Here is a 25,277-nt window from a genome sequence, read left to right as displayed (position 1 = left end):
AATCTGATAGCAAGAGTTCAGTATTTTTTACAAAATATAAATGTAAAGGTGCCTCTTCCTCCATGGAAGTCTCCTTCATTTTTAGGTGCGTTAGTCTTTATAGAATACACAGTTAATGGCAATGTGAGTGTGTTGTCTTACACTAAAACATACAGGGTTTTTTTCTTTTGGGTTGAATTCAAATCTAAAGTTAAAAAATGTTTTGAGTAAACTAGGTGTAGGATCAGAATCTCGCAGCAATAACGCCTCAGCAAAATTATTAACAACACAACACAACAGTGTCGCAGAACAATTTCAGAAATGACATAATAAACGACGTCAGCTAAATCATGAGAAAATGTGATGGTCCTGCGAAAATTAGAGAGTTTGCGAGATTAACATTTGTAAGGTTGCGAGAATGTCGCAAGCCATATCCGAAAATAAAGGACAGATTAGCTGTCATCCACTATGTAATTCCCTATAAATAGCCGTTCAGTTGTAAAGGAAAGGAGAGAGATCTTTTCTGAGTGAGAAGCAAGTAAATAGGAGAGAGAAAATCTAGAGCAGCGGTTATTCTCGATTCCTTTATCTTTTCTTGTAAGATTGTTCAAAGATTCATCAATAAAATTAAGATTATGAATCCAAAAATGAGTTGAATGTTAATGAAATCTTGTGAGGGGTGTAGTGTAGGATTTCCTGCAACTACATAATGGCGCTAGAAACAGGGAGGCTGAAGATTGAAAGTTGAAGATTGTTGTTGAGATTGTTCAAATCAAGAAAGTAATTAAACAAATCAGTGAACCAGTTAAAAGAAAAATGATTAGAGTCAATGAAGATGACAAAAGATTGGAGTGTAATATGATAACAAAAACAATGGTTAATGAATTCCATGAAAACATCAAAGGAAGGATACATAAACGAGATTTTGAAGGAAGGAAGGTTATGGCGGTAGAAAAGACATCACCCTTGAAAGATTGGGAAAAGCAAAAAATCACATTCATGGCGGCAGAAATACCAAAAGAAAATTTGAACCACACATCTCCATTGGTTATTACAGTACCTATTACGCGAAAAGAGAAGGGGACAACAACAAAATCCACGGAAGAATGGATATTGAACAGAACTTTAGTCGATAAAGGGAGTTCAATGGATATAATATTTTATCATGCGTTCAAAGGAATGAGATTCAAAGATGAAGAAATGTCTTGTTCAACGTATCTTGTTCATGGCTTTGGAAAATCCACAACAAAACCTAAAGGAGAAATAGTGGTGCGAATTCCACTAGGAGAGATCGAAACACAAGTGACACTATGCGTAGTGGATATGGAATCACCATATAACATGCTATTGGGGAGGCCATGGATACACGCAATTAAAGTTGTAGCATCAACATTGCATCAATGCATCAAGTTACCCATGCCAAATGGAGTAGGTGAGATTAGAGGAGATATTGACAATGTGAAATTATTTAATCAAATTGAAGTAAAGCATTATGAAGGACGAGCAAAAAGGCGACAATTTCGCAGAAAAATAGCAAAGGAGGCAAAGAAAGAAGAAGAATTTAGAGTGTACATGATAAGAGCAAAAGAAGGTAAAGGAATACCCAGTGAAATTTCGGAGGAAGGAGATGGAATTGCGAAGATGATAAAAGAGCCAACACCAATGGGAGAACCCAAGGCCAGTTACACTGCGGCAGAACCAACAAAAGAAGTAAATGTTGGAACTATAGAAGAACCCCTAATATTGAGGATTGGAACCAAGATGGATGCAAAAGAAGAAGAAAGAACTGTTAATATTTTGCGGGAATATAAAGATATTTTCGCGGGGAGCATGGATGAGATACCTGGAATAGATCCGTCAATTGCATGTCATAAGTTGGAGATTAAGAAGAATGTGAGACCATTTAAACAGAGAATAAGAAAAATCGCAACAACCTATCATCCTCAAATAGAATAAGAATTACAGAAAATGCTTGAGGCGAGAATTATAAGAGAAGCTAAATACCCAGAGTGGATAGCAAACATGGTTGTTGTTCCAAATAAAAATAAAGGGATAAGAATTTGCATAGATTTCACTGATTTAAACAAGGCTTTCCCTAAAGATAGTTTTCCATTACCGGATATTCCTCAAATGGTTGAATCAGCAGCGGGAAATGATAGAGTATCTTCTTTAGATGGGTACAAAGGTTATAACCAAATCCCCCTCGCTGAAGAAGATCAAGAACATACTGCTTTTTTCGCTCCAAGAGGTTTATACTGTTATATAAAAATGTCGTTTGGTTTGCGAAATGCAGGAGCAACGTATCAAAGAATGGTAGAGAAGGTGTTCGCGAAATGGATACACAAAACATTAGAGGTGTACGTGGATGACATGTTAGTGAAGAGTAAATAAGCTAAAGATCATGTACAAGATTTGAGGGAGATTTTTGAACAGATGCGGCGTTATAATATTAAACCGAACCCTGAAAAATGCATTTTTGGGGTTGCATCAGGAAAATTTTTAGGCTACATTGTATCAAAATAAGGAATACAAGTTGATCCAGAAAAGGTACAAGCAGTTCGTGATCATCAGACAAATGTAAACATTTTTTCAATATACTCAAGAAGGGTGCGAAATTCAAATGGACTGATGAATGTGAAAAAGCTTTTCTAGGGATCAAAGAACACCTTATGAATACATCTATTTTACAAAAGGCAGAACCAGGAGAAGAACTATTGATCTATCTTGTGACAACATCACATGCTTTAAGCGCTGTGTTATTGCGAACGGAAGAAGGAGTGGAAAAGCCCATTTATTACATCAACAAAAAATTTAATGCTGCAGAGAGGAATTATTCAAAGATTGAGAAGCTAATTTTAGCATTAGTATACGCCGCATTTTAACTTCGCATATATTTCCAAGCACACAAAATAAGGGTGCTAACAAAAGTACCAATTGAATCAGTGATGAAGAATTCAAAAAGATCAGGTAGGGTGGAGAGATGGAATGCACAAATAGGACATTTCGAAATCAAATATAAAATATTATCTTCACCAAAATCACAAGTTGTCGCAGATTTCTTAGCAGAATTTCCTTTAGAAGATGATGAAGCGGTGGAAGAGATGATGGATATAGAAGAAGAACTTGGAGATCCAAAAGACTTATTAACAAAACCAAATAGATGGGAGATATTGGTAGATGGATAAATGGGGAAGGCAATGGGGTTGGAATTGTTTTGATTTCTCCAGAAGGAAAGGAGATGGATTTTTCATTCAGATTGGAATTTGCATCCACTAATAACGAAACGGAATATGAAGTTGTGATACATGCCTTAAAGTTCGCAATAGAAATGAAACTAGAAAATGCCAGGATCACTAGTGATTCGCAGCTAGTTAATCGCCAAATAAAGGGAGAGTACACTACAAATGAACCATCCTTGAAGAAATACAAGAAGCTCGTTGAAGAATTGTCAGCGAAAATCCCAAAGATAAAATGGAGGCACATTTCAAGGAAGGATAACAGACTCGCAGACGCTTTTTCTTTCATCTCAAGCATGATGATAGATCCAACTGCGAGATGCATAAAAATACAGACACTTCTGTCACCATCAATCAATAAAGAAGAAGAAGAAGTGGACGTGATGATAATAGACGGTGGAGAAGAAGAAAAAACGAACAATATCGCAGATTGGAGAACAGATTTTCATGCATATTTGGCGAAAGGAGAAACACCAAGAAATAGATTGGAAGCACACAAGTTAAAAAGCCGCGCAACAAATTATGGATTAAGAGATGGGCTGCTATACCGAAAATCCTTTAATGGACCATCACTCAGATGTTTGACACGAGAAGAAGGAGAAAAGGTGATAAAAATGTTACATAGTGGAGATGCTGACAATCATAGTGGGGGAAGATCTTTGGCACATAGAGCAAAAATGCAAGGCTATTACTGGTCATACATGCACGAAGATGCAAAACAAATATCAAGATGTTGCGAAGATTGTCAGCGGCGCGGAAAGAAAATACATGCACCTGGAGCACCATTGTCATCTTCAACCAGTGTATGGCCTTTTGGAAAGTGGGGCTTAGATATTGTGGGGACATTTTTACCAGGATCTGGACAAAGAAGATACTTAATAGTCGCAACAGATTATTTCACAAAATGGACAGAAGTAAAAGCAGTACAGCATATTCGCGACAAAGATATCTTTACATTCATATTCGAAAATATCATTTGCAGATTCGGAATTCCCGCGCAGCTGGTATCTGATAATGGGAAACAGTTTGAAGGACAAAACATAGAAATGTTACTTAATGCATTTAAAATAAAATGTGGAAAGTCTACTCCTCTATATCCACAAGCTAACGGGCAGGCAGAGGCAACAAACAAAACAATTGCAGATATATTAAAGAAGAAATTAGAAGGACATCATAGAGCATGGTGCGAACAAGTACATAATGCATTATGGGCTTATAATACAACTAGGAGAGAAGCTACTGGAATGTCACCTTTTTGTTTAACACACGGAGTTGAAGCGGTGTTACCAACAGAAGTTGTTATTCCGACAACAAAGAGAGAATCTTGGGATAAAAATCTTAGAGCAGGTTTGATCTTAAGCAAACTTGATGAATTAGAAGAAAAAAGAGAAAGAGCTTTACAACATATGGAGAATTATCAGCGAAGATTAGCCCGAGAATATAATAAACGTGTCAAAGTACGCGAATTTCAACCAGGAGATTTAGTTCTGCGAGAGACACCAATATATCAGCGAGAAAATGGTGGAAAGTTAGCGAAAAAATGGTATGGACCTTACATCATTAAGGAGATAGTTGGGACAGGAGCTTATAAATTAATGGATCCAGAAGGTAGAGATGTTGGTCATAGACTTGACAGACCATGGAACAGATTGTACTTAAAAAGATATTATCCATAAGAAGCTTTGAGAAGTTATGGATTCTGAAAGAATAGTTGCGAGATTATTCATATCAAAACAAGATCATGATGTGCGAAACTTTCGCAGAGATAATCATAGAATAATGACATAAAAGAAAGGGGCGAACCTTTATAGCGTACATCCTAATTCGCGAATAAAATTTCGCAAGAGGCAAATGTAAGACCTAAAGTACGTCATATAAGGGGTACAAATCATCACATAGGCCACGTTTTCAAATCAAAAGCCTAGCCACACCAAAATACTTTTCCTTGGCACATGCATGTATTGGTGTTGTGGCAACGTCGATCACTTTCATGTAGCCATAGGATATTATTTTTCCATGGGTTTAAGTGTAGACCCATGACCTGTATCCATAGGCAAGTGTATGGTCACATTAACTTACTGTGTATGTGTCTAATACGTAAGGTGGCATTAGACACGCCTATTCAGTCGAGACCAAAAGCGAATTCATTTAGCCACTTTGATATTTTTATGTGTCCAAAATGTATTGTTCGTTAGACATGTCGATGATAAACACAAACACTAACATCTTCACGGAACAAATTAAACACAAAAGTTGATAATATTATTTATACTAAAATTCATTCACAGATCCCTATATGAAAACACACCCATCTTTAACTAACTTATCGACTTCACAAGCAAAAAGAACAAACAAACATTCAGTACCATTGACTATTCTAGATAACAAAATTCAAGTCCACAGAATTATACAAATTCGAAAAAAGGTTGCAACGAAAAATCCAGTAAACCAAGAATTTAAGAAATCCACGATACTAGTTACTGCAAGACAACATTTACTTCTTCCCATTCCAAAAGAATTAGGAATTGGTGACAATAAAGGTCTAAACTGAATATAGCAGGTAAAAGATCTTGTCCTATACAGTGCCAAAACACAAGTTCTTAAGCTCACATTGGAGAAATACTTCGAAATAAGAAAATAGAGCAATCCAAAGAAATTCTTTAATAAAATACCAGAAACATATCAGAATTTTATCATCATAATAAAACTTAAGCAGTAGCAAACTCAAGCGGTAGCGGATCCTTGTGTTGCGAGACGCTATGTTGCCAATTCGATGATGGTTAACTTGATACCCTTCCTTGGGTAGGGTCATCATGGCTTCGAGTCTTCGACCCTTATCAATGGTGAAGACGTTTTCCAGACGGGTGGGAAATTCATGACCGGTGTTATCCTGGATGTGAAGGGTATCAAAACTTCCCTTATGCTTTTCTCTTGTTCTTAATGACACAACAAAACCTCTGTTTCTTCCTCCAATAACCATGACAACGTTACCAATGTCAATTTGATGAAATCAGCGATCTTGTTGCTCTCAACATCAAGCCCAATGGTGTCATTGGCCTTGATGGGGGGACCTGGGTAGCGGATAATGCGACCTTTAAATGAGTTTATGTATGGGATACCCTTTATTCCAAAATGGACATTACGTACCTTGCAAAGATTGAACTGCAACAACAAAATTTTGTGTGAATTATACATTCTTAGTAAAATGTAAGTCTATGAACTCCCAGAAGACAACTTTTTTTAAACTATTACACATCTAGAGTGTGTTGATTAGGCTACAAAGTGAAAAGGTTCTATTATATCCCCTACAACTATGAAAATAACAAAACAGAATGAGTGACCTTTGCTTCTTCATCCTTGATTGAGTGTAGTCCGAAACGACCTTGGTGTCGTAAAGGAGATGGAAGTTCTCATTTCTCTTGGGATTTGACACGACATCTGAAAACAAAGCCAAAAACATCACAAAGGTAAGCACCAAAATATATGGTAAACATCTTCAACGGGATTCACATTTTGTTAAACTGGGAATAAAAAAATCGGCTACGCAATGTCTTGGGAAATCTAAACATACACATAAAACGAAACATGAACTAGTTAAAATACTGATTCCATCAACCATAATCGTGGGTTCTTAAATTTCTGAGAATACAAATAAAGAATGAAAATATAATTAATCCAGTCAGTGGTGATTTTAGGACATCTATAAATAAATAGAATGGAAAAGAAGTATTATGCACCAGAATAGCTACACGTTCATTGTCCAAATTCATCCATAGTAACTTTCTAAGAGAAATTCGAGTAGTCTTGAAGTATGAACGAACTCAACGAAATCCAATTTATATATCTTATGCTTTACATGATCACTCCAACCACATTATCAAAATCACTTACTGTACCGCCAATATTATTGAACCAGTTTATTGTCTACTATTACTGATTTGCTGCTAAATACCTAGATAAAGCAAATAGGTGCAAAACATGGACATTTGTTCGACAAAAATAATATTTAATGCATATAGTTTCAAAATGTAGAAATTTGTAACTTAAGAAGATTAAAATGCAAATAAACCAAAATCAGTGAAGAACTAGAGATAATAAATTGAATGTGATGGAATTTGGAGGCAGATTTGAGAGAAGTATGATTTATTGTCCGATTTTGTCGATCAAAGACCTATTTTGAGGTAACCACATATTAGGTTATATTGTAAGACACATCAGATGATAGATGCATGTCAGAATTTACCATCGAAAACATAAGTCAGATGACAACACAGATTTGTTTAATTGTGTTCAAGGGAAGACTGAACAGTAGCAATCACATGCTCAAAAATATCCCTATAGTAATTACTCAAGTTTTGCTTCAGGATATCATGATAATACACCAAAAATAATTAGGAAACAAGATGGTCACTGCAGCACAGTTTTCATCAATTTTGAACCAGCCATTAATATCTAACAACATAAAAGATAATACAATGAGTTAGACCACATACCCTAATGTCACGAACCCCATGAATACTATCAATCTTTGGCCGGAATGCATTCAGTATACATTCTAAAGTAGCTTCCACAGCTTCTTCACTAGAGGTCTTGTTCTCAACATTCTTAGAATGATTTTTGTAGTTGCCTGCATCACCGTAAACTCCTGAAGCAAAGCACTCACCAAATCAAATTAGATAACTTACGAAACCCTGAAATTAATTTAAAAGAAAAAAAATGCTCAAATTAATACAACCCCTAAATCAAAGTGTGAATTATAGGAAACAATGTGAATTGATATACCTTCTTTACTTCATCTTGAAAATCGATGTGCTTCCCCTTCACCTGTTTTCTCAAGAAGCTATGCCAACCCAGCAAAATGGATACATATAATGATATCAACAAATGATCCATAAATTACATTGATATTATCAAAATGAGTTGAAACTCCATAATAAATGGAATAAATCTACACAGGATTATGCATTCACACAAAACAAATAAGAAAGACACACTTGAAGGTTAATTCTAGTGCTGGTCTCAGGAAACTAAGGAATTAGGTTATAACTACAATTACATACAAATATAGAACTTCTAGTAGTCAAAGAGCTTCTGAACGGGGATTCTCACAATCACATAAATTCAAAGTATCAATTTTTTTTTGTTTTTTTCTAATGACAGATTTCCCTAATTTCAGTAAAAATTGAATGGCATGAGACACCAAGACAATATCGGTTAGAGAATATACAATCAAAACAGTTTAAAACTCATGAAGACAAAAAAAAAAAACTCAAATTGAAACATACAGCTCATGGATATTCTGGGATAGGAGTTTCGTTAAACCCTGAAACTCGACTTGGAAGAGCTATCGTTCTTATTGTCTGTTTCTTGTTTCCCTCTCCTCATGTTTTTAATCCCATCCTGCCAATAACACTTTCAAAAATGCAACGATTCACTAATTGCGCCCAACAATTCCACAGGGGTCCAACCAACTTATACTTCTAATTACATGAACTTAGAACTTCAACACTGCACAAGTCCTGTTAATTATAATCAAACCCTCATGACACCAGATTGCATATGTTTACTCAGCAAGTTTCTGAGTAAGAAAAAATGATCTCTTGAAATATCAAATAGGTAAGAAATTAAGAAACAAATTTGAAATCAAATCATACCCACAATCTGTAAATTCCAATCATCAAATGAATATGAGAATAATAAAGAGACCTTTACTGATTTTGAACCGATTCACATGAATCCAATCAAATAATAATTCACATAATTAATAAAGAAACAAATATCTTCTTACTCCTGAAATCAGTGTAAGATTATAGGAAAAAGATAAATCGATACTCATCTTTTTCTCCATCTTCAAAATCTCAGGAAAATCATAACTTAATAAGAGAAAATCTGAAATTACCAGATAGGTCTTGATTTATGGTTGATTAATCACTCAAAGAGGTATTGTTTTCTGATTTTGTCGGGAAAAATACCTACATCTTCTTGTTCATGGGTTTTCTCGGAAGGCTCGAGATTGGAAAGAGAAAAAGAGAAAACAGAGAGGAGGGAATATGATAAGATGTGGTTAGGGTTTTTACTTTGAGGGAAAATAAAAATTACTGAAATTTTAGGGGGAAATAGTAAGCCAAAACTCTCGTTGTTCTCGCCCATGGATTCCCAACTTTCCCTCCATTGCATAAGATGGTAAATTGGTAATCGATTTAAGTTTGTGTATTTGCATTTGCATACGCTGGATTAAAGATTCTGATTTTCTATTGGTCTGATAAACACCATACAGATTCTACTTTGTGTGTATAAAATTTTAAATACCATATGTCAAATCATGATTGGTACCACATACCCACATCATAAATATATTTGTCGATATATAAGTAGCTAGTCCATGTTTAATTTTGTAAAATGATAATTTCATAGGAGACCAAATTGATAATTATGTGATTGTGAAATTTGAAGTCCAAAGTTGATAAATATCGGGCGCAATTGAGTGCAATCGAAGTGAATATGATCCGGAAAAATTGAGTAAAATTAGATTCAATTGGATGCAATCTAATTCCAACCTAACTCAGATTTCTTGGTTGTTTTTTATTTTTTATACCAAAAGAAATATGTTTAAATTGAGAAACACTTGCAGGAATTTGTTCCTATAAAGTTGGGTGGATCAATAACCGAATCCTTAGATTTGTGAATAATTAGTCAGAATAAGCGTTATCCAGTTACTGTGAGATAAAAATGGGCACAATTTGATTGAACTAGATGGAATTGGTGGAAAATCGGTCATACTGAGTATCATCTAATGATTTTGAGTACGTTTAGGTGGTACGCAACAAAATTGAGTAAATTTGGATTAAATTTGTGGATAATGTTAAAGTAAGCGTTATCCAGTGATTTTGAAAGAAAGTTGAGCATAATTGGATTGAACTAAATGTAATAATGTGGATAATCTATCATATTGAGTATGAGTATGATCAAGTGATTTAAGTATGAAGTGATGGAATTGGGCAAAATTTATTAAAAATGGATTAAATATGTGGATAATTAGTCAGAGTATGTGTTACCTAGTGATTGTTGAAGAAAAGTTGAGTGTAATCAGATTAACTTAAATGGAATCAGGTGGATAAATCGGTTAAACTGAGTATCATCTAGTGATTTTGAGTATAATTTGAGGGAATAAAGTAAAGTTGAGTAAACTTGGGTTAAATTTTTGAATAATCAGAAAAAAATAAATAAGCGTTATAGATGGAATTGGGTTGGATAATCATTTATATTGAGTATGATCTAGTGATTTTGAATATGATTTGATAAAGTGGAGTAAAGTAGACTAAATTTATGGATAACCAATCAAGGAAAACATTATGTAATGATAAAGAGGAAAATTTGAGTAAATTGGATCAAATTTGTGGATAATCAGTCAAAGTAAGTGTAATCGGGTGATTATGAAGAAAGTTGAGTATAATTAGATTGAATTAGGTGGATGATTTTTCATAATGGGTATAATTTAGTGATTTTAAGTATGATTTGATGGAGTTCAGTAAATTAAGTAATACCAGTTTAGATTTATGGATAATCATTCAAAATAAGTGGTATCTAATGAATGTGAGAGAAAATGATACAATTTGGATGGAATTAGGTGTGTAATACCAATGATACTGAATATGATCTAGTGATGATGAATATGTTCCGACGGAATAAAGTATGGTTTGTCAAAATCTAAAGTCTTAATCTCCCAATTTGAACAAAAAACTGCTCTGGGACCTCATTGACTAATCAAAATGTATATTGGAACCGAAAATGTTTTTGTGTGAACCAAAATCACAGAGAAAAGACATCTTATGTACTTGGAACTGAAAATGTACTTGTCGTGTTATAACTTTTTTTTTGTGGAAAGCATTCGTCGAAGGCCTACGGACCCTTGACAACCTCGTTCAGACACACCTCACTGATTTCAACACCTACCCCCATTGTAATTCTAAGCCGGAGATTGTTACTCACATTTTGCTTCATTGTCATGTTGTTGTTAACTCTTGGCATACAAATCCAAATGTATTCGAGTCCTTCGATACTGTATACTCTCTTGTAATAACCTTTTCGTAGATTAATAAATTTCATGCTTCAAAAAAAAAAAAAAAAGCTTCACGGTCTCTCTAAATAGTCGAAATCTATATCATTTTTGAATTTTTATCACTTTGAAAATGAGATAATAGCTTTCGGGTCCATTATCGTTCTTCGAACTCACTCTCACCTAAATGAATTAAATCAGGCTGGTTCAACGCACAAAAATTACCTTTTCGCTGAATGGTTCAGCGCATCAAGATTTATTTATTGATTTGACGGTTGAGATTGGTTAAGCTGAACCAAAAAACGATGGTGCTGACATGGACGGATAATCTAGATGTTAGATTAGCACTGCCATAGGACTTATGAGGTTGTCCCAGCAGACATGAACTTCTAATCTAGCTGCAAGATTAGCACACCATAGGACTTAACCTCCCACCCTTGGATCTACCGTCCATCACTTCCCATCAATATCCGAAAGAAGTTTATGATGGCCTCAATTTTGCCCTTTCCTCTCTCCCCGAATCTCAAATCTCGTTAGGACTCGATTGCTCCACCAAAAAAAAAAACCTAATCTAAAGAGACACCGCCGCTATCACTTTGTTTCTGTCAATCTCACTACCATCACCACAACCACATTCTCTCTGTCCCATTCTCTCGGAACTGAAGGAACAAAATTAGGTTTTTCTTGGAGGTCTATGTGAAATTGGTTGCTTTACACCGGGAAGAAGACGAGCTTTTGGCTATACCTTGTTTTTTGAGCTTGTGTTTCTGCTGAAAACAACTCAATCCAGCAAGATGAGTTGTTCAATTGAGTCCCTAGAAAAAATAATTTCAGATAAGTTGCCCTTAATTTTTGGTATTACATATTCATTTTTTTTAGAACTTAATTATTTTTATGTTCGGATCTTTTGGAACTCATGTTGTGATTGTTTTGTTTTTGTCATTTAGGTTGAAAGAAGCTTGTTTATGTCGGTAGTGTTAGTGGTGGTAAGCTTTGTCGGTGGTCAGTTCTGTTCATCCGATGATTGTGAAGGGACTCAGGGAGCAAACTAGGTGAAATTATAAACCCATGTCTTATATTTCTTTGTTGTTGTGTGTTCTTTGTCTTCAATTGTTAAAGAACTTCAGGCATTTTTCTTTTCTGATTTTGGTTGAAAGGGTAAAAGATTTTGGTAATCCCTATTTCGGGATCACTGGCTAATGAATTAGATACATTGGGAAACATAAATATTCAAGCTAAGAGTATCAGATTCAGTCGAACTGATTTCCTAAGTAATATCTAGGAAATTAAGATTCCAAAGTATATAACTATGTGTCTAATAGACACATTTTTGTGTCTAATTTGTCTCGATTCTATATATTGATAGTGCTCATTTTTGTACTTATTATGGTATTTTATGTGTGTGTAGATATTTTTGGCCAATAAACATTTTTTGGAAAAATCTGCTCGAAAAGTTGCGTGGGGCGACCAATTACTAAGGGGCATCCATTTCAGGGCAGTTGCTAAAGGGAGACCAGCACAGGATAGGGGGAGGTCACTTTCTTCTCAAAATTCGAATATTTTTTAGCGGGAAAAATAACCAGTGAGCAACCAAATTTCCGTTTGGATTTCGAAGATGTTTGAGTGAGATTCAATTGCTGAAATTTGCTGGGCTAGACGTGATTCAACTAAACAAGCCTGGTATGTGCGCTGGAATCAATCGAATTGGGATGGATAATCCAAAATAAGGAAACAGAGTTTGAGTTTTGCAGGGTCTCTGTTTGGGTTTATTTTTGGTAATTCAAGGAGACTAAACGCGTGAAATTGTTTCCTAAGGTAGTATTCTATCTAAGGAAGAGTTTAAGACAATCGGGAAAGCTCGGAATTGGCTAGGGAAGTCGGCATAAGAGATTATTGCTGTGACTTGCACGTAAAGAAAAAGCGAGAATTAAATCGCTATTTTTAGGTTTCTGAGTAGTATAAAAGGTGTGTTTAAGTCTTAGGAAAGGTAACGAAGTTATTGGAGCAGTCGCAGAGGAGTTAGAAACACTACAGAGCCATATTGATCAAGTTGCAGGAAACCGTATTCTGCTGCTGCTGCTGCTGAAGAACATCCGCTGCAAATAAGAACAGCGTCTCAATTTTGTAACGCTGCTACAGTGACTTCTTTGTAACAGTCAGTCCTTTGTCTTGTAACGCCAATACATCGTTGCAAACATCCAGTGTTATAGTTTTTCATCTTTAATCAACTTTTGAGCAACAAACATGTATTTTGAGCAAGTGATTAATATGAGGAGCTAAAACCCATTGCTGAGGCGATAGAGGAAGCTATTTTTCCAACAAGAAGTGGTATATTCTATTTTATTTATTTATTTATTTGCAATTATTTTATGATTATTTTCCTTGGTTGAAAATTGTTTGAATGATCCTTGTTAAGCAATTGTGATTTCTTTTGATAGAACATACTTGGACCTAGGTTTTTGATGTTCTATGCTTTGGATTTACACTTGTTATTTTGAGAATCTACTAGTTGCAATAAGTTAGAATCAACTTGAACGAGAAAATTGCATAAATATAAATATTGGGATTAAATCACTTTGAACTTGGAAAATAGTGGAATCTTAGCCTCAGTGTTCTTTTAATATTGATATCATCTTTGATTGAATTTGTGACAATTTTTAGTTTGTTTTCTATTTTAGTTTTAGAATTTAAGTTTATATTTTATCCTTCGCAAGTCTAAGAATCGAACCACTTTTACCACTATCTACAAATCACATCAATTTTTGGCGCCGCCGACGCGGATTTGCTTTTAGGGTTTTTAGACTAAGTTTTATTTTATTTTTTTTTATTTATTTTTTTTATTTTTTAGGTTTTTATTATTTTTGTTCTTTTTTACATTTTTGGGTATTTATCTTTTGTCTACAGGTTTTGGATCATAAAGCGAATTGAGCCAAGGAGTTTGGTGATTTCGTAAGGACTGGAACTTAAAGCATAAAGACTTGGAGCGAAAGATTAAAGCGAAAAGAACGAAGAAGAAGACAATTTCTTTTTAGATATTTTTTTTTATTTTTTTAGGGTTTGTTTATTTTTCTTTATTAAAAAAAAAGAGAGAGAGAACTGTATTAGGGTTTGCTATTTTTCTTTTCTTTTTGGACACTTGGACATTGGACTTTGGAAATTATTATTTTTAAACCCTAAGGAAGGGTTGGTTTAAATACAAACTATGTGCAGGGAAGGACGGTGATTACGATATCACCTCGGCCCCTCGGGTTCGTACATAACATAGGAGTTGTGGCCCGAGTCGACTTCAGCGGTTCTTCGCCCGTCTGGTACGGGAGGTAAGTTTTTCGAAACACCCGCGAATCCCCTGTCAGCGGGTTTACTGTATTCCTTAAGGTGAATATATGCTGAGGAATTGAATACGGTTGCTTTTAATTCCTAGTAAAGGGCAAGGACTGGCCATACAAGATAAGGGTTCGGATTTCATCACCGTTCTCTTCTTGCCCGCCTTAGGAACACGAAACCAAACGCGAACCTAAGCCTTAAATTTTGACTAGAACGAGACCTATAGGGTAACGAGCTTAATAGGAAAGTCGTTCGAAAAATATTGGTTACTCTTTCGAGCATACTTCGAAGTTCTTGACGGTTTCTGTGAGTTGAATGCGTGACTGCGCCGCCTTGTAACCGGTGAGGCCTTGGGTATCAAAGATCCACTGAGCTTCTTTGTATAGGTATTTGGAAAGGTTCAATGATTTATTAGCCCAATGTCCTCATCATGGTTTAGAAAAGGTTAGGTTAGTTCAGATCCTTTATGAGGGTTTAGATTATCCCACCACAACTACAGTAGAGTCCATGTGTACAGGTGGGTTTGAAAACCAAACAGTTGATAATGCGATGACATACTTGCATGAAATCGCCAAAAATACCCAACAACGGGAAAGTAATAGGGTACCCCAGAAAACAATTCTTCTAGCCAGAGGAAACGTTAATAGGGTAGAAGAAAGCTACGAATCAGATGCCAAAATTTCTGCTATAGCAAAAAGGTTAGAAGCTTTAGAAGTGGGTCATACTAGTGGTAGAATAGAGCCTTTTTGGGAAGGCAATACTGTTGAAGAGCAAGCCAATGCTCTCTATAATAACACTAGGTTTGATAACCGTCAGAAGTTTGACCCATATTCAGAAACCTATAATCCTGGCTGGAGAAACCATCCCAACCTTTCTTGGTCTAAGGGACAGAATCAAGATCAGTCTAGTAACTCTCAAGCTCCCCCAGGTTTTGGCTATCCTTCAGCCCCGGCACAGTTTCAGAACCCTCCGGATAAGAAGATTATGAGTTTAAAAGAGTCTCTTGCTTTGTTAACTCGTAACACTATGCAGTTTCAGCAATCTGTTGCTCAAGGTATAAAAGAAAATAAGAGAATAGATCAGGCTAACTCTCAGGCTATTTCCGAGTTGAAAACCCAGGTTAGTCATATAAATGAGTCTTTAAGAGAAAGAGGTAAGTTTCCTAGTCAAACTCAACCCAACCCTAGAGGAGCTCATGAAGTAGGTGCAAAACCATCGAATCAGTTGAATGCTATTAGAACCCTTAGGAGTGGTAGAGTAGTAGACAATCAGGTAAACATGCCCGATAGTGAACATACTGTAGTTCACCCCTCAGGATCTCATCCCTCAGGACCGCTAACTGAGGGGACTGATAAAATTTCCAATGATGCTGACTCGGTTCCTGAGAGGTCTGATCCTGTGCCTAGAGCCCCATTTCCCCAGCTGTTAGCATCAACAAAGAAGGAATCGAACTTTAATGACATATTGGAGGTTTTTAAGCAAGTTACCATAAACCTTCCTTTATTAGATGCAATTAGGCAAATTCCTGCTTATGGCAAGTTCCTTAAGGATATGTGTACGCGAAAGCGAAAACTTAGCGTCCATAAGAAAGCTTTTTTAGCTAGTCATGTAAGTTCAATCATTCAAAACACTACCACTTCAAAGTATAAAGACCCAGGTTCCCCAACCATTGCTTGTACAATAGGTAAACACCGTGTAGAAAAAGATTTACTTGGCTTAGGAGCCAGTGTGAACTTACTGCCATACCATGTGTACTTACAGCTAGGACTTGGTGAAATGAAACCTACTCAGATAACGCTGCAGTTAGCTGGTAGGTCTGTCAAAATTTCTCGAGGTGTTATCGAGGATGTTCTTATTGAGGTCGACAAGTTTATTTATCCAGTGTATTTCGTGGTCCTAGATACCCAACCTGTCCCTGACCCAGAGAACCAGATACCTGTGATTTTAGGTCGCCCATTTTTAGCTACGTCTAATGCGATCATAAACTGTCGAAATGGTATTATGAATCTATCTTTTGGTAATATGACTATTGAGTTAAATATTTTTAATGTCAATAAGCTACATTATGAGCTAGATGACACGTGCATTGAAGAGGTGAACATGATAGGAACCTTAGTTCAGGAGTCATTACCAAATATCGCATCGGAAGATCCATTAGAGAGTTGTCTAGCCCACTTTAACATGGATTTCGACGATGATAGTGCCATTGAACAAGTGAATGCTCTATTAGATCCTACCCCTGTGTTAGACACTGATAGATGGAAAGCTAGGTTTGAACCAATACTACCTTAATCCTTTGTTCAGAAGAGCCTCCTAAGTTGGACCCTAAATCTGCATTCTTAGGGCCATCTAAGACTTTGCATGTGATTATAGCATCCGATCAGGACATCAGGACAGAAATCGTGCTTCAAGACAATAAAGAAACTCTAGGGTTGACCATACATGATATGAAACATATAAGTCCTACAACTAGTATACCTCAAAAGAATTTAGAGGATGAACCACCTGATTATAACTCAGAGAAAGCAATTGACCTTTTTCAGAAACCTGATGGTCTAGAAATTAGGAATATTGTGACTAGTCTATTTAGAGACACCCAAAATTCTAAGTTTGGGGGTAGTGATCGTCAAATAGAAGTCCCTAACTTGGGACTCGAGCCTACTGCATATGAGGTATCACTTGAGTCTATTCAGACTCCTCAACCCGATCCTCCTGATACTATCCATGAGGAAATACAGCTATTAAAGTCTCGTTTTTCGGATGAATCTATTTTTCAGGACACTCATATGAAGCCCAATCCAGTTCTCTTGCAAGAAACTTTCAATGAGGTTGTGCTCCGTATGTTATTTTTTCTGATCCCGTGCAGTTGTTTCATATTAGTGGCAGTTTTATTTGGTTTTGATGACCCACAGTTATTTCGACTACTGATATATGATTTGAAAGGTAACTAGCCATTTTATGAAACTTGATGTCTGGTTGAAGACTTTAAACTTAGCACTTCTTGGGAGGTAATCCAATCTCATGCAACACGGTAATATCTTTCCTTAACTCTTTTGCTTCAATGGTAACTGTTTCTCCTTGTTCATGCTTTTAATTTCATCTTTAGAACATTGAGGACAATGTTAGATTTAAGTTTGGGGGTAAGGGAGAAACTTTTTAGTTGCATTAATAAACTCCAGAGCCTAGAAATTTATGTTTATTAAGGATGTCACTAACCAATCTAAGTGGATGGAAGCATTTTGGTTGTAGGAGTTGAGGAACCAATCTGATTAGATGGCAACATCTAGAAGAGTCTATTCATAAAAGCACAAAGCTCAGGTGTTAGAAATAACATGATAGTTTCACCATATCTCGTTGAGTCCTTTTCACTTCTATTTTTATTTTATTTGTTTTTAAACTATGTTTCTCTAAGTGATAGGTGGGGCCCAAAATTCAAGTTGTTACCAATGCTAGGGTGAATTAGAGTGATTGAGAAAGATAAAAAAAAAGAAAAAAAAATTGAGACCAGACCATTTGACCAAAAGGAACAAATTCAATAAAGTCGACCACTGGTACCCTTGTATGTGCCAGTTGTGTTGACCTAGAGTTAGGTTATCGACCACTGGTTCCCTTGTATATGCCAGTGTGTTGATATTAGTCAGACTAATATCTCAATCCATTAGGATAGGTTCATTTTGGCGGAGGCCTTCAGACAGATATGGGAAACGCCGTTCACTTAGTAAACATCAAAACCATCTATGTTTTTCTATATCCATCTTCTTGATCTATCCATGTGATTAGTTTTGACTCCGGATATTGATTTCCATAGTGCAACTATTTGAGTAGAGCTCTGTCACTTTATATGAATTTTAGTATGCTTGAGTGCAAACTCGTGTACAACAATTGGAATTTCGCATCAGGGTACTTCCTCCTGTAGTCAATAAGTATGCCAACCAAGGAGATTCTTTAGTGCCTTCCAAGGTTCTGCGTAGATAGCTAAGGTCTGGAGTAAAGGTTTTATGGGTATACCTCTTGTAAGCCCTCCGGAGACAACACTCCGCCACTAGGGACACTTAGGGGTTTAAAGGCTTATTGCATACGCTAAATGCAATCGACGATGCCTGCGTCAGTGAGTTAGGATTTTATTTTATTTTATTTTGCTCGAGGACTAGCAAATAATAGTTTTGGGGGTATTTGATAGACACATTTTTGTGTCTAATTTGTCTCGATTCTATATATTGATAGTGCTCATTTTTGTACTTATTATGGTATTTTATGTGTGTGTAGATATTTTTGGCCAATAAACATTTTTGGAAAAATCTGCTCGAAAAGTTGCGTGGGGCGACCAATTACTAAGGGGCATCCATTTCAGGGCAGTTGCTAAAGGGAGACCATCACAGGATAGGGGGAGGTCACTTTCTTCTCAAAATTCGAATATTTTTTAGCGGGAAAAATAACCAGTGAGCAACCAAATTTTCGTTTGGATTTCGAAGATGTTTGAGTGAGATTCAATTGCTGAAATTTGCTGGGCTAGACGTGATTCAACTAAACAAGCCTGGTATGTGCGCTGGAATCAACCGAATTTGGCTGGATAATCCAAAATAAGGAAACAGAGTTTGAGTTTTGCAGGGTCTCTGTTTGGGTTTATTTTTGGTAATTCAGGGAGACTAAACGCGTGAAATTGTTTCCTAAGGTAGTATTCTATATAAGGAAGAGTTTAAGACAATCGGGAAAGCTTAGAATTGGCTAGGGAAGTCGGCAGAAGAGATTATTGCCTTGACTTGCACGTAAAGAAAAAGCGAGAATTAAATCGCTATTTTTAGGTTTATGAGTAGTATAAAAGGTGTGTTTAAGTCCTAGTAAAGGTAACGAAGTTATTGGAGCAGTCGCAGAGGAGTTAGAAACACTACAAAGCCATATTGATCAAGTTGCAGGAAACCGTATTCTGCTGCTGCTGAAGAACATCCGCTGCAAATAAGAACAGTGTCTCAAATTTGTAACGCTGCTACAGTGACTTCTTTGTAACAGTCATTCCTTTGTCTTGCAACGCCAATACATCGTTGCAAACATCCAGTGTTATAGTTTTTCATCTTTAATCAACTTTTGAGCAACAAACATGTATTTTGAGCAAGTGATTAATATGAGGAGCTAAAACCCATTTCTGAGGCGATAGAGGAAGCTATTTTTCCAACAAGAAGTGGTATATTCTATTTTATTTATTTATTTATTTGCAATTATTTTATGATTATTTTCCTTGGTTGAAAATTGTTTGAATGATCCTTGTTAAGCAATTGTGATTTCTTTTGATAGAACATACTTGGACCTAGGTTTTTGATGTTCTATGCTTTGGATTTACACTTGTTATTTTGAGAATCTACTAGTTGCAATAAGTTAGAATCAACTTGAACGAGAAATATTGGGATTAAATCACTTTGAACTTGGAAAATAGTGGAATCTTAGCCTCAGTGTTCTTTTAATAGTGATATCATCTTTGATTGAATTTGTGACAATTTTTAGTTTGTTTTCTATTTTAGTTTTAGAATTTAAGTCTATATTTTATCCTTCGCAAGTCTAAGAATCGAACCACTTTTACCACTATCTACAAATCACATCAATTTTTGGCGCCGCCGACGCGGATTTGGTTTTAGGGTTTTTAGACTTAGTTTTATTTTATTTATTTTTTATTATTTTTTTTAATTTTTAGGTTTTTATTATTTTTGTTCTTTTTTACGTTTTTGGGTGTTTATCTTTTGTCTACAGGTTTTGGATCATAAAGCGAATTGAGCCAAGGAATTTGGTGATTTCGTAAGGACTGGAACTTAAAGCATAAAGACTTGGAGCGAAAGATTAAAGCGAAAAGAACGAAGAAGAAGACAATTTCTTTTTAGATATTTTTTTTTATTTTTTTAGGGTTTGTTTATTTTTCTTTATTAAAAAAAAAAGAGAGAGAGAACTGTATTAGGGTTTGATATTTTTGTAATTTTTCTTTTCTTTTTGGACACTTGGACATTGGACTTTGGACATTATTATTTTTAAACCCTAAGGAAGGGTTGGTTTAAATACAAACTATGTGCAGGGAAGGACGGTGATTACGATATCACCTCGGCCCCTCGGGTTCGTACATAACATAGAAGTTGTGGCCCGAGTCGACTTCAACGGTTCTTCGCCCGTCTGGTACGGGAGGTAAGTTTTTAGAAACACCCGCGAATCCCCTGTCAGCGGGTTTACTGTATTCCTTAAGGTGAATATATGCTGAGGACTTGAATACGGTTGCTTTTAATTCCTAGTAAAGGGCAAGGACTGGCCATACAAGATAAGGGTTCGGATTTCATCACCGTTCTCTTCTTTCCCGCCTTAGGAACACGAAACCAAACGCGAACCTAAGCCTAAAATTTTGACTAGAACGAGACCTATAGGGTAACGAGCTTAATAGGAAAGTCGTTCGAAAAATATTGGTTACTCTTTCGAGCATACTTCGAAGTTCTTGACGGTTTCTGTGAGTTGAATGCGTGACTGCGCCGCCTTGTAACCGGTGAGGCCTTGGGTATCAAAGATCCACTGAGCTTCCCTCGCCTTGATTCAACTTACTTTGATTCGGATTGATTCCAAAGGGGTTTGCTCAGATTGTAACAAGTTCCTTTTCGAAAGAATAGAAGCTGGTCTAGTGACAATCTAAGTGGAGCCATCATGATTTTTGTTTGCTAGAAATTTAGGTTTGATTTGGTTGAGTCAGCCTTGTTTTTTGTTTGCATAGAATTCCCTTCCTTATTCTGTTGCATGCCTGAACGTAAAAGAGACGCCCTAGGTAGATTTGTTAAAGAGAAACCTAGTAGTTCTAAGCGTCTTGATTAACTCAATTTAGAGAGTCCGATTCGTGAAGATTTAGTTTTTGAACGTCCGTTTGAAGAGAAAATCCCTGATAGTCCAATAGCGCCAGAAATGGCAACTTTGAAAGCCTTGTTGAATCCTACTAGGACTACTCGTCCCTCTTGTATCAAGTTACCTGAAACTGAAGCAAATTATGAACTTAAGCCTGGAACCTTACAGTTGCTCCCAATCTTTTTAGAAAAAGAAAATGAAAACCCCTATTTCCATGTTAGGGACTTTGAGGAAATTTGTAGTACCCTGAAAATTAGAAACCTTGATGATGGTGCTTTAAAACTCAGGTCATTCCCCTTTTCATTAAAATATAAAGCCAAGTCGTGGCTGTATAGTTTGGATTCCGAATCAATTGAAACCTATGAACAACTTACATCCGCCTTTTTGAACAAGTTTTTCCCTAGGCACAAAACCTCGTCTATTAGGACGCAAATCTGCACGTTTACACAACAGGAGGGAGAATCTTTGTATAGGTATTTGGAAAGGTTCAATGATTTATTAGCCCAATGTCCTCATCATGGTTTAGAAAAGGTTAGGTTAGTTCAGATCCTTTATGAGGGTTTAGATTATCCCACCACAACTACAGTAGAGTGCATGTGTACAGGTGGGTTTGAAAACCAAACAGTTGATAATGCGATGACATACTTGCATGAAATCGCCGAAAAGACCCAACAATGGGAAAGTAATAGGGTACCCCAGAAAACAATTCTTCTAGCTAGAGGAAACGTTAATAGGGTAGAAGAAAGCTACGAATCAGATGCCGAAATTGCTGCTATAGCAAAAAGGTTAGAAGCTTTAGAAGTGGGTCATACTAGAGGTAGAATAGAGCCTAAAGAAAAAGGTGTGTTTAAGTCCCAGGAAAGGTAACGAAGTTATTGGAGCAGTCGCAGAGGAGTTAGAAACACTACAGAGCCATATTGATTAAGTTGCAGGAAACCGTATTCTGCTGCTGTTGCTGCTGAAGAACATCCGCTGCAAATAAGAACAGCGTCTCAAATTTGTAATGCTGCTACAGTGACTTGTTTGTAACAGTCAGTCCTTTGTCTTGCAACGCCAATACATCGTTGTAAACATCCAGTGTTATAGTTTTTCATCTTTAATCAACTTTTGAGCAAGTGATTAATATGAGGAGCTAAAACCCATTGCTGAGGCGATAGGGGAAGCTATTTTTCCAACAAGAAGTGGTATATTCTATTTTATTTATTTATTTGTAATTATTTTATGATTATTTTCCTTGGTTGAAATTGTTTGAATGATCCTTGTTAAGCAATTGTGATTTCTTTTGATAGAACATACTTGGACCTAGGTTTTTGATGTTCTATGCTTTGGATTTACACTTGTTATTTTGAGAATCTACTAGTTGCAAGAAGTTAGAATCAACTTGAACGAGAAAATTGCATAAATATAAATATTGGGATTATATCACTTTGAACTTGGAAAATAGTGGAATCTTAGCCTCAGTGTTCTTTTAATATTGATATCATCTTTGATTGAGTTTGTGATAATTTTTAGTTTATTTTCTATTTTAGTTTTAGAATTTAAGTCTATATGTTATCCTTCGCAATTCTGAGAATCGAACCACTTTTACCACTATCTACAAATCACATCAGAGTAGGCTTACTAACAAACTTAATTCAGATGAATTTCCATCTACAAGGCGAGTTACTAATCGACTGATTCACTACGGATCCGAGTAGATTAATGTGACTAAACAAATTACAAGACAAACAGGTTGCAATAAATAAGAGAAATTGGAAGTGACACAGGTGACAGATTATTATGTATATGTAACAGGAAGCAAATATAGAATCTCAGCAACAACAAGACACAATAGATCCAAATGGACTAATAAAAGAAATAGTATTACCTTTCGAACATATGCAGTATATGAAGATAATTGTTGTGTGATATGACACTTCCCACATGGATTGACAGCTAAAGTATAGGTATGAAGTTTCAGCCTAGGAAATAGGGTTTACCAACTTTATGTTGAATTCGGAAGTGCGGCATTCGCTGATTTGCTCCTGCTTTTGCTTTTATTCATGCTGGATTTGGTTTCTTTTATTCTTTACTGAAATGGTATTTGTTTTTGTAGTTCCAAACGTTGGGGAAACAAAATTGTTGTCTTCCTTCTCAAGGTCTATATATATGTTGTCATTACATTGTCGGATATTCAACAAAGAAGAGTGTCTTATGTATATCGAGAGAGGAAATCTAGTTTGTAACGAACTTGAGCCACTACGGTCGGTGCATTTAGTTTGGAGTTAGATTCCCATAAACTTAGCAGCTTACTTATTGCAATGTTGTATCTGTGAGCGTGAGACTAGTACCAATTAATGTTGATTACCTAACTTATACCATTGTCTAATCCAGTCTCTTGTCTCCATTGTGCAGGAAGAGTCACGCCAGAGAGTGTAGCTTTGGTACTCTGTTACTTGACATTCTTAGTGGAAAGCATATTTCTCCCAGCCATGTAAGTGTTTTATCCTTTTCATACAGCGAAGCATATTTCTCCTAGCCATGTTCTCTGTACAGACTATATGAATGCTATGACCTATGATGTAGCTGAATGCTTATGTCCTATAATGCTATCTGATGTGTGATAACTGAATGCAATTCTTAATTCTCTGCATTCTTAGTACGCCTAGGTTTGGCCTAAAACCCCATTGGTAGATATGAGATAACTATATTTTATCTCCTGTCAACATATATTTTCCAGAATTCACACATAAGCATATAACTACGAGCATTTAGTTTGTTGTATTTAAGCTCTTGAAGATGTGAATACTATTTACATAACGGAGAACATTTAAGCTGTTGTATATAAATTTGGAGTTCCAATCTAAGTTTCTCTGAACTTCATGTTATTGAACACCTTATGCATCGTGATTGGTAGCATGGTTGCCTTGTAAATCCACTTTCTTTCTGCAGATGCAGCCGCTTTCAGATCCTGATGAACATGGTGCCGATCCAAAGACTGAAAAGATTAAGAAGAAGAAAGCTTCTGATATGAACAACAGGAAACTAAAGCTCCAGAGAACCAGCAAGGAAACCAAGACTGCATCCTAGTTATTCAGCGAAATAGTTGCATGGCCCGTAGACTTTGTATGTCTTAACTTGTGAATCTCCAGTTGAAACTTTGTTTTCTTTAAGGTTACTGCCCAACTTTTGAAACAAACGAGTTGTTTATTATATATGATTAATAAAAAAGTATTTTGGATCAATTTTTGATTAATTTGTATGAGTGGATGTCAATATGAATTTTGTTACACATGGTTCAATAGGTGGCCAAAGGATAAGAGCAATGAAAATTACAATTTTTGAGTGGCTAAAAGCTAGTATTACCACATTAAAATCCATTTTGTGTACATGGTTTACCTAATCCCATGTGTCTAAAAGGTAAATAATAGCCACATTAAAAACATTTAATGTGTCTTTAGAAAGTTTTTAGCCATGGTATTACATATTTAACGTAACCATAAGTCATGCATTGGTCATAACAAAACGATTTTGTGTGTCTAAATGATAAAGATGGCCACACTTAAAACATCTCCATGTGATTTTAGGGTAACTGTAACTCATGAATTGGCCACGACCAAACAAATTTACGTGTCCAATTGATGACAAAGGTCATGTCTAAAATAAAATTCACGTGACTTTAAGGTAAAATTTAGCCACGTATAAGTCAAATTGTGTGTCTATAAGGATCCTATGGCCACGATGATAGTGAAAATGCTTAACTACAAAAAAAATTAGTGAGTACCATATAAACACGGTCATAGAGGTACGGCCATGGTAAATCATATTTTATAGTCACTCAAAGT

The 25,277-nt window shown here is 35.9% G+C and overlaps 1 long non-coding RNA gene and 2 pseudogenes across 1 annotated transcript; 1 reads left to right on the top strand and 2 right to left on the bottom strand.

Moving 5' to 3' along the window:
* Window positions 1–5,939: 5,939 nt before the first annotated feature.
* LOC113340939 lies at window positions 5,940–11,216 on the bottom strand (annotated as a pseudogene).
* A 1,020-nt stretch (window positions 11,217–12,236) lies between these two features.
* LOC113340921 lies at window positions 12,237–24,432 on the top strand. Its single transcript, XR_003355688.1, has 3 exons — window positions 12,237–12,323; window positions 23,848–23,926; window positions 24,391–24,432. It is a non-coding gene; the product is annotated as an uncharacterized LOC113340921 (long non-coding RNA).
* On the bottom strand, window positions 21,878–21,977 carry LOC113341102 (annotated as a pseudogene).
* Window positions 24,433–25,277: the final 845 nt, after the last annotated feature.

Source organism: Papaver somniferum, unplaced genomic scaffold (assembly GCF_003573695.1).
Source record: "Papaver somniferum cultivar HN1 unplaced genomic scaffold, ASM357369v1 unplaced-scaffold_24, whole genome shotgun sequence".
Taxonomy (NCBI): domain Eukaryota; kingdom Viridiplantae; phylum Streptophyta; class Magnoliopsida; order Ranunculales; family Papaveraceae; genus Papaver; species Papaver somniferum.
Note: the sequence above shows the minus strand (reverse complement) of the source record. Positions and strands in the feature narration are given on the sequence as shown.